The sequence below is a fragment of the Sphaerodactylus townsendi genome, linkage group LG09, assembly GCF_021028975.2.
Source record: "Sphaerodactylus townsendi isolate TG3544 linkage group LG09, MPM_Stown_v2.3, whole genome shotgun sequence".
NCBI lineage: Eukaryota > Metazoa > Chordata > Lepidosauria > Squamata > Sphaerodactylidae > Sphaerodactylus > Sphaerodactylus townsendi.
In genome coordinates, this window is record NC_059433.1 from 44,098,107 (window position 1) to 44,111,031 (window position 12,925).

General features: G+C 41.1%; 1 protein-coding gene across 2 annotated transcripts in view; it reads left to right on the forward strand.

Annotated features, from left to right (window-relative positions):
- The first annotated feature begins 12,685 nt into the window (after positions 1-12,685).
- Positions 12,686-12,925, forward strand: part of MYOM1 (myomesin 1) — a 94,020-nt gene continuing 93,780 nt past the window's right edge. Inside the window, exon 1 of one of the 2 annotated variants that reach the window (XM_048507908.1) lies at positions 12,686-12,840. The gene's annotated coding sequence lies outside the window, so the exon portion shown is untranslated. The remainder of the gene's footprint in view (positions 12,841-12,925) is intronic. The other variant, XM_048507909.1, reaches the window with a different exon arrangement.

Genomic DNA, 12,925 nt, shown 5'->3' on the forward strand with positions numbered 1-12,925 from the left:
TACTATAAGATCTAAAGATCTAAAAATGTTACCCATACCATTACTGGCTTAGTCACCTGCTTGCCATCTAACTTAATATATGCTATCTGTCAACAGTGTCCTTGTGCAGTATACTAAGGACAAACAGATCAGTAGCCTTGCAAAATAAATTGCACAAATTGGACATAAACTGTGGGAGCATGCAGAAACATATTTTCAGGAACAGTTTTCAGGAACTCTTGCAGACCTGAACGTCTATATTTTTCCAACAAAGCAACGTCAAAGCAGGAGTCCAATTACTAAATTAGAATTCAGCAATAAATTTCATAGTACTGGCCAGGGTTCAACATATCTGGCACTTAACTCAGTTTCTTTAAGTGTAAAATTGCTTAATAAATGTGTGTGTTTTCAGTTAAAGCTTATGAATGGATACTGTGCTATCTGAAGTATGAGCTGATGTTTGTGACTATAATGTTACAAACCAGTCCCTTCAATCCATTGTTCACATTTTTCCTTCTTTTTCTCTTTAGACATCTCATTGGCTGAGAATTTGTTCCAGACATTTGACAAAGTGGGATGAAGTCCATGAAAGTCCGTGCTACCATAACTGAGTTACTTTTTGAGGTACCTCAAATTTGTTTAAGACTGGCAGTACTGAATTGAGCCCTTACCATACAATACAGCTGATCCAGGTGAGAAGCAGATTTAAAATGTTTCTACAACCACATGGAAACTTGACCAAGCAAAAGTTTTTCAGCAGTAACCACACTGCTATGAAACATTTTTGCATTTGCTGTCTCGGTCCTTCAAATGGGTCTTTCCTTCTATGGTTTGACCTCAAGTGACACCTGATAGAAGTCATGACTATTGACAAAAGAATAAAGAAGTATCTTGTGGCACCATGATATGTTTACTTTGGCATAAGCTTTAGGGTCACCAAAAGCCTGGAAAAATGGTATGCTATCCTTTTAAAAAATGCTTAAATGGATTGTTACTTCTCAGGTGATGTCAATTATCTCCATGCCCTGAGAAGCTTCACCTGCTGATTTCTATACATTAATCCTCTCTTAAAGGGATGGATGACCTAAGGTTGTTGGTAAGCTTAGTCTTCAGATGCCTGGACTCTGGTTATGGGCAAGGGACAGGTATTTGAGGGCATGTGAAGAAACAGCAGCCAGGGAGAGAAAGGACTTTTTGTTCATTTTAAACTATTCTGTTTATTTTATATTTTTCCTGATGGCTTGTTTTGCTTTTTTATTGTTTTATTTTATTTTAATTATTTTAGTTGTGAGCTGCCGCAAGCAGGTATGAAGAGCCAATGTGCAAGTTCTCTAAATACATAAGAGAAGCTGGGAGAGTGAGCTGTGAGTAGGTTGAAAATGAAGCACTTTCAGGGAATCTCTGAAATTGATGCAAGGGAGAAAATTGGCTGCCTTGAAGGAGTACATCCTTGCTTCCCTGTGCCTTGCCCTGATTTGGATAGCCCAGCCTAGCCCAATCTTGGAAGCTAGGCAGAGTCAGTCCTGGTCAGTATTTAGGTGGGAGACCACCAAAGAATAATGGGGTCACAATACAGAGGCGGGCAACAGCAAGTCACCTCTGAAGGTCTCTTGCCTTGAAAACCCTAAGGGGTTACCATCAATCAGCTATGATTTGATGGCTATAAATAAGTGCACAACCTAATAATAATAATAATAATAAATTCACTGCCACACAGTTGGATACTTCATTGCCTGGAGATAATTGGAGTCAGTGAAAACATCAAGAAATTGGTCAAGAATGCAATGCACACTTGGAAAACAGAATTAATAGTCAATGGAGCAGGAATAGGGGAAATCAACATCCGAAGGGGAATATTCCAAGGAGACTCCCTGTCCCCACTACTCTTCATCATTGCTATGATTCCGCTCTCTATAATTCTGAAGAAAACAGGTCAAGGATATCAGACAGCAAGAAACTCACCAAAAATTTCACACCTTCTATACATGGATGACCTAAAGCTCTATGGAAAATCAAAAGCAGAGATTGAGTCACTACTGAACACAGTGAGAGTCTTTAGCACTGACATTGCAATGGATTTTGGACTTGACAAGTGTGCAACTTTGGAACTCAGTAAAGGTAAACTTGCAACATGCGAAGGTGTGAATATGCCAAATGACATAGAAATAAAGAGCTTACCAGTGAATGAAAGCTACAAATACTTGGGGATACTGCAAGCAGAGAACATCAAGCATGCAGAAGTCAAAGGCGCAATTAGGAAGGAATATCTTAGAAGGGTAAGAAAAATTTTGAAATCAAAGTTAAATGGAGGAAATACAATAAAGGCAATTAATACTTGGGCGGTGCCTGTAGTACACTACACTGCTGGGATAATTAAGCCAAATTAGACACCCTGGACAGAAAAACAAGGAAAATTATGACCATAAATTGAGCACTGCACCCAAGAAGTGATATAGTCAGACTCTACCTAGAAGGAGGAAGAGGTGCTCCAAGTCAAGCAATCAGTAGAGGAAGAGAAAAGAGGCCTGAAAGAATACATCCAAGAAAGCCAAAAGCCAACATTGAAAGAAGTCCACAAGGCTGAGATGCTGAAAGCCAAAGAATCAAAAGAGGAGTACAGAGCCCAACAGTTTACAATACAAAAGGAGCAGTGGCTAAACGAGCCACTCCATGGGCAATACTCTAAGAACATTGAAGGGAAGGTCGACAGCAAGAAAACATGGGAGTGGCTTAGAAGGGGAACTCTAAAGAAGGAAACTGAAGGGCTGATTTTTGCTGCCCAGGAGCAAGCATTATGAACATACGCCAGTAAAGACATGAATTGAAAAGTCCTACAATGACCCAAAGTGCCGTCTCTGCAAAGAGGGTGATGAAACTGTGGAGCACATCATCTGCTGTTGTAAGAAAATAGCCCAAACTGACTATCTTGAACGTCACAATAGGCTAGCAGCAATGGTGCACTGGAACCTTTGCAAAAAGTACGGCCTGCCCTCTAGCAAGACCTGGTACGAGCACAAGCCAGAGAAGACCACAGAAAATGAAGAAGCAAAAATACTCTGGGACTTTAGAATACAAACAGACAGACACCTGGCACACAACACCCCAGACATAACAGTGATAGAGAAAAACATGTTTGGATCATAGATGTTGCTGTGCCAGTTGACAGCAGGGTAGAGGACAAAGAGCTGGAAAAGATCACAAAATACAAGGACCTACAAATTGAAGTTGAACGATTGTGGCAGAAAAGAACAACAGTAATCCCACTAGTAGTCGGTGCTCTAGGAGGAATCCCAAGAAATCTTGAAAAACATCTGGAAAGGCTAAACTTGGACAGAACATCAGTCCACATGCTGCAGAAAGCAGCACTTCTAGGAACTGCACACATTCTACGCAAATACCTCTAATATCCTAGGTCCTTGGGAAGGACTCGATATTCAGAGATGAATTCCAGACACTTGTGCTGTGTTGTTATGTGTATAATAATAATAATAATAATAATAATAATAATAATAATAATAATAATAATAATAATAATAATAATAATAATAATAATAATAAGGGTAGCCATGTTGGTGTGCAGTAGAAGAGATCAATTCAAGATCAGTAGCACAACAAGATTTCCAGGATATAACCTTTCAAGAGTCAAAGCTTCCTTCATCAGATTCCAGAATAAGACAGTTATCCTAAGTAATCTCTGGTTAGGATACCACTGTAAATCACTTTGGGGTCAGCGAAACCTATTTCTATAAGTGTTCTGAGGAATTAGATTTATGACTGTAATCCTAAACACACTTATCCTACTGAATTCAGCAAAGCTTGTTTTTGATTTAACATGCTTCAAATCAAGTTGCAAATGTCTCTTCTGATAGAATTTTTGATTTAAACAATCCAAGCTCCAATAAATCTTTTCAGTTGTCAGAAAGTGACATTTATTTCTAGTTGCCATGAGAACTGGGGTGTCATAATGTGAAACAGTATTTGAACTACAGTGTCTTCAGTGTCTATCTGTACTCTTTCATATGTAGATATCAGTGTTATGTGCACTTTAAATGACCTTATGCAACCCATTGCTATTCATTTTGACAACAAAGGACAGAAGCTTATTACTTTTCCACTCTTACCTCCTTGTATATTTTCTGTAATTCCACTACTGCAACCTCTCAGCAAACTCAATAGCACCTCTGTATCTTCTCTGTCAACAGTGAGCTCCAACTCACAAAAGCTGATGCTGGAATAAATTTGGTTAGTTTTTAGATGCCTCTGGATTCCAGTTTTATTTACATTTTAGTAGAGTAGAATATCATTTAGATTTCCCCTTTATCATACAAATATGTGTTATGTAATTTTATTCTACATTCCATCATTTTTACCATCATTTTTCTCTATAGGTGAATAGTTTGCCTTGCCTAAAATATAGGCCACTTATGCATGCATTACTTACCCCACAGCTGAGAATCAGTCATTCTCTTTGGTTTGCAGTGGGGTTTCCTTGTTTACACCATTCTTCCACCACCACCCCTGCAGTTTTTTGTTTCCCACCATTTTGCCCACCTGCTTCTTTGTTGTTGCCATCCATTTTGGGAAACTGCCTGCTGCCTTTGTGGGGAGGCATCTTTTGCCTATCAATAATGCATTGAAACAGCAAGGATCTTGTCAATTTGATTGGGTTTGCTTTGTTGATAGGCCTTAACCATGCAAAGTTTTTAAAAGCTAGCATGGGGAATCTCTGCTGATTGTCCTGAAATGCGAGGAATGCGAGGAACTTCTGTGGTGTGGATGGTGGATGGTGGGCAGGAGTGAGAAAATACAAGGAAGTGTTAATGCCCAGTGATCTCCTTTGCTTTTCCTGCAAAATGAGGAAAAAGTCACATTTAAAGAGCTTTCAGAAATTACAGGGATTCTCAGATCTGACTGCAAGATGAATGCCAAGAATCCAACTCAAAGGGAATGTACGCTCAAAGCACAGGAGACCACACAGGCATAAATGACCATGAGATATGAAATCATCTATTGTCCTTATTGAAAGCCTTATTTAAGACTAAGGAATTCTCTTGTGGCTGCTTACAAGTATATTTGGAAATATGCTAATATACTAAACTAAATCCTGGTAAGACAGAGGCAGAGGTGGGATCCAGCAGGTTCTTACAGGTTCCCGAGAGTAGGTTACTAATTATTTGTGTGTGCCAAGAGGGGGTTACTAATTGGTGATTTTGCCACGTGATTTTTGCCTTAGTTACGCCCCTCCTCTCAGCAGTAGTGTGCAGAACTTGAAGCAGTCTAGCAGGAGGTGCACCGGTGTGCATGGCAGCCTGCGCCTGCGTGCATTCGTTTCCCGCCCAAGGACCGGTGCAGCAGCTGCGTCCTTGCCACAGCCCCGCCCAGGAATGCCCCGACCTGGAATGCCAGGCCACTCCCCCATCGTGCCCCACCCAGCCCCATTGGCGCTACACCACAGTTTGAATCCCACCACCATGGGAACCTGTTACTAAAATTTTTGGATCCCACCACTGGACAGAGGTAATGCTGGCTGGGAAGGTAAAGGTCTTGTTCTTCCTCCTTTTGATAGAGTTCAACTGACCCTTGCTGACTCAGTTAAAAGCCTTGGAGTTATACTAGATCCAGCTTTGTTACTAGAGAAAAACATTAATGAAGCTGCAAAATACTTTCTACTAACTGAGGCTAGCCTGTAAGATGGTCCCATACCTTGATACAGTTGACCTGGCTATCTGGATCCATGGCACAGTAACATCAGGAGTAGATTACTGTAATGTATCGTACCTGGTCTTCTCTCAAAATCGACTCAGAAACACCAACTAGTCAAGAATGCTGTGACTTGAATATTAGCAAGAGCTAGATGGAGCGTGCATATTACTCCCATTCTGCGGGTCAGTTTAAGCTATTGACGATCATTTACAAAGACCTTAATAGTCTCGGCATGTCTTATTTGCAGGACTGCTCCTCTCCCTATGCTCTGCCAGGACACCAAAATCTGTACACATGCTTTCTCCATTGTAGCTCCTGTCTTGTGAAATGGCCTTCCCGAGAAGGTTAGGAATACGCCCACATGCCTTGCTTTCCGCAAACTATGCAAAACTGAACTATTCAAGAGGGCTTTTCTGTGGCGGTAATAGGGTTGCACTGTACAAAATGGTTCACAAACTTTTTGGATAATATAATTAGGCATTGAAGTCCATACTGCTGTATATAGATTATTGTAAGTAGGATCCTCTTATTTAAATCTTGGATTGATTAAAGTCTCATCTTAATATTCACACTATGCTTCTGTTAATTCTGGTGGTTCCAGGCTGAAATCCTACTGCATTGGTTGTTTCATGTTCTCATTTTGCCAATTGTAGTGACTCACTATGTGTAATCTGCCTTGTGTCCCTGTGAGAAAGGTAGACTATAAAAACATACATAAATAAAACAAACAAATAACTAGCCTAATAGAATAGGGCCCAACTGGGGTTTTATTTATTTATTTATATTTGTAGGCTGCCTTTCCCGTTATGGGCTCAGGACAGCTTCAAACATAGTACAAATACAATTTCAAATATAGTAAAACAATAGACAGGATCTAGCAACCTGGTCCTCTTTGTTAGTTAGAATTGTAGACTGCATGAGCCCACCTGTCCTGAAATCAGTTGCTTCCATCACCGTATCTCCTTGCTGATAAATGGATGTTGTTTTGAATGCACCTGTCTCTGCTGTGTGAATCTTGAACCAGAGTGAGTACCCTATTCCTGATTTGCAAGCAGAAGGGAACGTGCCAGGTGCCTGAGATGGCAAAATCTACACCCATAACAGACATTTGGCAGCTGCTTCCTTCTACTAAATGATGGCAACAGCCCTGATTTTCTTGGCACTTAATCCATCCACCATTGGACTTGGTTTGGGTGCTCTGCCTCTGACAATTGTGGAGTCAGTTTATTTTCTTCAACACATACCTTAAATTATTGGGATTGTAAAGGGCGGGTTCTGTTACCATTGATGGCATCATAGCATGCCTCTTTTTTATTTTTGCACATGCTTCTGTTGCTATATGAATATCATGGCTGAAATTTTTAATTTTTGTAAAGATTGAAAATGAACATATTTTTAGGAATGAAGAGATAGAATGGAGGGGGCCTTCACTGACACATACAGGGCTGTGTGTGTGTGGGGGGGTGGGGAGAATAGCATTCTCAAAATAGAAGGCTACAGCTGGCTATTGGATTATGTCCCCCCCCCCCCCACATGCCTGCCTGTCTTTGCATGGGAAAGCCTAACAGGAGAGGAGCTCTGCCACCCATCCATTTATGTGAGGGGGCCCTGTCAAATCACACCACTTTTGTCTAGAGCCAAAAGTGGCCATCCCCTCCCACAACTAGGGATTTTTGCAGGGTTTTTTTTAAAAGTCAGCACTAAAATATTGTTATATTGATATACTATGTCATTTTTAAAAAAATAAATAAATCTCTAGTATTTTTTTCTTGCTGAGAGATAAAAAAGAGAAATAAAACAGAGACTTTTTTTTAAAAAAAGCTTCTAATGCTAAATCTCGTGTGTGTGTGTGTGTGTGTGTGTGTGTGTGCGCGCGCACGCGCGTGCAGGTGTGTGCAGGTGTATGATGAACAGTGCAGTCCAGAAGAGGGGAACTTCATGGAGGTTGGGGAAAGTTCGGTGAAGGTGATGTCATACTGCTTCCAAAGGAACTTTGCTGGAACAAGACAATGCAAAAAATGAACCCCGCTCCCACCCCCCCACCCCGGGCACCTGGGAAAATCCTGTGGGAAAAAATGACTTGCGCCACAATTTACTATGGCATAAGTCTGCAGTCAGTGTGGGGGATGGGGCATTCCTGGGTTGAGATTCTTGTGGAAGTCAACTAAAATCAGAACAACCCTAGTCCACCACCCCACCTCTGCACCAGTGTACTTTTTTACATCAGTGTTGTTCCCGGGTGGCAGACATGTCCATGTTTGAGCGCCAAAGAGCTATGCAGCACCTGCATGCTGCCCTGTTTGCCCTCTCACCAGTGCGGGTGCTACCCACATCAGCAAGGTAAGTAAACACATTGGTGCAGGCCCACACCACTTCCAGAGTGTGCTTTGATCCTCTCCCCCCCCACTGGAATAGGCTGCATTTTTTAAAAAAAATGAAAATGAAACCATTCATCTTCAGGGATTGGGGAAGAGGAGAGAAGCGGTTTGACATTTTACAATAGTTCAGTCACTGACACATGGGCTGGGGGTAAGGGAAATGGGTGAAACAAAGAAAACTGACAAAAATGTGTGTGTGTGTGTTAAGCACTATCAAGTGGCTTCCAACTAAGGCAACCCTATAAATCAACATCCTGAAAAACATCCTATCATTAACAGTTGTGCTCAGATTTTGCAAACTGAGGGCTGAGGCTTCTTTTAAAGAGTCCATCCATCTCATGTTGAGTTTTTCCTACTGCCTTCAACTTTTCTTAGCATTATTTTTTCAAGTGAGTCTTATCTTTTCATAATGCTGCCAAAGTATAATAGTCTCTTTTAGCTTCTAGGGAAAGTTCAGCCTTGATTTGATCTGGAACCCACTGATTTGTCGTAATGGCTGCCCACGGTATCTGTAAAACTCTCCCCCAACACCACATTTCAAAGGAACTGTATTTCTTATTGTCAGGTGTATTCATTTTCCAACTTTCACACCCTTACAATAGTAATAGGCCACACTTGATCTTGATTTCTGCAAAATATAATTACACTTTAGAATCTTTTATCACTCCCTCAGAAACATTACACTTGAGGGTAAAGGTGAATCTAAATTGGCTTCCAGAAAAGATAATAGTAAAAGTGGTAGTAAAAGACAGAGAAAAAAACTGGGGAGAGAGGAAGCCCCAAGAGCCAAGGCAAAAATTAAAGACCCCAAAATATGTGCAAAAATCAGGGGATAAAGTGAAGCAGTGTGGGGCCAGAACCAAAATCAAATTTAAAAAAATGCAGAAAAGTCCCTGTTCTTGGTTGATTTCTCAGATTAAGTTGTACTATTTTGAATGGGCAGTTTTAAGAAAAAGGCCTGTGCTAGCAGTTATATGGATGCCTTATTTGCTCCTTCTTTCTGTTGAATAATCCACCTAAAGCCTAGGAGTTATACAGCTTGAACTAAACTGTAGGAAAGCCTAATTTGTGATACCAAAATATTAGGATAGGATGATGTGCAAGATAGAGTAGGACAAGGGAGCACAGAGAGAACTAACAGAGTTAAAATTAAGCTGAGTGTCATGGCTAAAGAGTGAGAGGAAAATTCATTTTTAAAAAGTCCAAATTTACTTGAATGTTAACTCACTTAAAAACAAACAACAGAGCATGCATAAATCAGTAAAACTACAAAAACCCAGAACCCACTTTCACAGGCTCAGCAACTCATCCTTCGGTTGGAACTCACAAGCTGGAAAACACTCTTGTATGCTCTAACAGTCTGTATAGCCCACCTTCAATTCTTAATTTCCCAGTATTTATAATGCAGTGTATCTGTCTCAACCACTTGAGCAAACTGGGTGGTTCGAATAGTTATCAGGCTAAGTAAGTTGCCATAGATATTGTTCACCTGGTGCAATGGGAAAAGTGGCCACATAAACCAGACATTAATGTAACATAATGCAGTTTGTAAGCTCATGGTCTTGCTACTTGGTGATTATTAATAACTATAAATATATCTTTTGATGCACAGTACACAACAGTTAAATAGTGAAATACAAAAATCGAAATGTACATCCAATTGACTGAATTAGGTTTACAGCACAATTCCAAATAGTTATACCTCTTCTAAATCTTTTGAAGTTAATGGGTCTACACCTGTTTGGAATAGCACTGTTAGTGGACAACCATCCAGGCTGCCATAAACTTCTAATACAAAAATTTCTGTGTTGGGACTTATTCGCTATACACCATTGGATATTATTGCCATACACTTCTAACCAGACAATTTTTTTTGAAGAGCAACATTGGTCAAAATAAATGCAAGGAGTAGATTTAAAAGCTGATATTTCATACTGCCTTTTGCCAGCAGGTGGCAGATAAGGCAGAGATACTAGAAAAGAGACAAGAAGTTGCCTTGGGATCTCTGTGTTAAAATACTAAGAGAATAAGGAATAGGTCATATTCACATACTACTCCAGCATGCCAGTGTATGCATTTAGGATTATTACCTGATTAAAGCGTGTCAGTAAATCATACGAGTTTCGGTAGAATAATAAACTGATATAATCTGCATGCATTTATATATGAATGCAAGTAATGCCTTTTTCTCCACACTTTGAACTTTAGCAAGTGGCATAACCATACTCAACTGGCTAAAAACATTAAAAATAGAAAATACGGTTATTCAGTAAAGCAACAGCAACAGTAAATAAAGGGATGGAATCAACAATTCGTCTGTCTTGCCCAATCACAGTTCCAATCACCAGAATTAATTATCCTCAGATCTGGTCCATTTGGCCATTTGGAGAGAGAGAGAATATGATGATTCAATGATAGTGGCCTTTTCTACATGCACAGCATACCACAGATGTTCCCAGTGGTCAAACCTTGTTTCTTTGAAATATATTCTGTGATATCCTTCTGCATACCTACTTTCCCCTTCTCATTTTGTCCCCTGCACACATCTCTTTAGTTGCATTTATTCCACATACTACTGCTGAAAATGTATTATTCCTGATGATGGTGGGATGTCATCCATGATGCAGAACAACCCTTTTGTTTGATCTGGAGTAACACATGATAGTCCCTGATCACAAGCAGAAATTCTCCTAGTACTCTATCAAATTGGCCTTAGCTTCAAAATTGCCTCTGTCATATTGAACTAGTAATAGAATGTTAATGCAAAGATACAATTTTATTTATTTATTATTAAACTTATACCCCGCCCATTCCCGAAAGGGCTCAGGGCGGCTACAACAATGACAAAACAATTCCATTTACAAACACAATAAATAGATTAAAACAATAGCAGCTTAACAATATTAATAACCCAACTCCAGATGGCGACTTGATCTGTACCCCCAGCAGCAAACCCCCCCCCCCCCGGGAGGCCAAAGAGGATGTTACATCTATGAACCTGGCTGGCCATCAGGAAAGGCCCGGCAGAACTGCTCTGTCTTACAGGCCCTGTGGAAACTATTTAAGTCCCGCAGGACCCTGATCTCAATTAGGAGCATGTTCCACCAGGTAGGGACCAGGACCGAAAAGGCCCTGGCCCTTGTCGAGGCCAGCCAGATCATCTTTGGGCCAGGGATTTCTAAGAGGTTCCCACCGATCAGCGGAGGGACCTACCTGGGAAATATGGGGAGAGGCGGTCCCTTAGGTATGTGGGTCCAAGACTGCACACAGCCTTAAAGGTTAAAACCAATACCTTGAAGATAGCCCAGTACTTGATTGGCAGCCAACGCAGATGAAACAGGACAGGTATAATATGGTCCCAACTCGAGGCTCCCACCAAGAGCCTTGCAGCCGCATGCTGAACAAGCTTCAATTTCTGGATTAGGTTCAAGGGCAGGACCATGAAGAGCAAGTTACAATAATCCAATCTGGAGGTGACTGTTGCATGGATCACTTTGGCCAGATTAGAACAGGAGAGATAGGAGACCAACTGTCGTGCCTGGCGAAGATGGTAGAATGCAGTCTGGGCCGTTTTGGTGACCTGGGCCTCCAGGGTCATTCCAGAGTCCAGAATCATCCCCAGACTGGTAACCGATAAGGTTAGGTACAAGGCCTCGCTGTCAAGCACAGGCAAACTAAAGTTGGCCGGCATCTCCCTGTGACCTACCCACAGGACCTCCATCTTTGCTGGATTCATTTCAACCTGCTAGTTCTTAACCAACCAGCCACAGCCTCCAAACATAACTGGAGAGCCTCAGGGACTGAGTCTGGCTGGCCAGTCATTGTAAGGACAAGCTGGGTATCATCCGCATATTGATGACACCTCAGCCCAAAACTTCAGACCAACTTGGCCAGGGAGTGCATATAGATGTTAAAAAGCATTGGGGAAAGGATTGCCCCCTGCTGTACCCCACACTCAATGGGATACCGCCTGGAACTCTCCTGGAAATTCCCTGGAAAACGGAGGGGGAGGAGCAAGTGGCTGAAGGGGAGGTTGGGTGACTATATGGGGAATGGATAAGGAGCAGGTTTTTGTAGGGGTGGAGACCCAACAAAAATACTGTTTGCAGATTTTCGCTCATGCAGTAGAAATTGGCTCCAAAACAGATCAGGAAAAACATCACTGTTAATGTGCTTGGAAAAACCACAGACAAAAAATGATAGGAAAATATTTTCTAAACTAAACAGGGAGAAATGCATACAGAAATAGAAAAAAACACAAAATGAACTTGGCTGCAAAATACATTGTAAACAACTTGTACAGAAAGGACCAACATCATACAACTATACTTTGGCGTCTGTCAGTGCACTGACATTTTTTTCTAAGTTTAGTTTGTGATGCAGCATGTTTCCCTATTTCATTTAAACTAATTATATTTCAGTAGCACATCCATTTTGTCATTTTTGAGCTGACTGAAGGCTTCAGCACTGGACTGGGCATTCAGAAAGAGAGAGAGAGAGAGAACCCTTGTAGCTGCTGTCATCATATCTTTCCACAGAGATAGTTCTCTGCCTCTCTGCTGCTGCTATATTTAACAACCTTCCCACCCATAAAAGGTTGGAACTGTTGCCTTCACATTCCACTGACTTCAGGCCTTATTTTTGTTCTGGACTTGAAGCCCTGTCCGTAGCCCTGATCCTGGCAGCCACTTTACTGGATTCAACTTTTGCTGGATTTCCCTCTTGCTTCCATTCATCCACTTCAAGACTGAAATTTTTATCATTCTTAGCTTGGCTCCTGGTAAGTACGCCCTGTTCAGAGATATTATTTCTCAAATAAATTGGCTCTGTATATTATAATTGTGGACCAACTTCTGTCCCTTTTT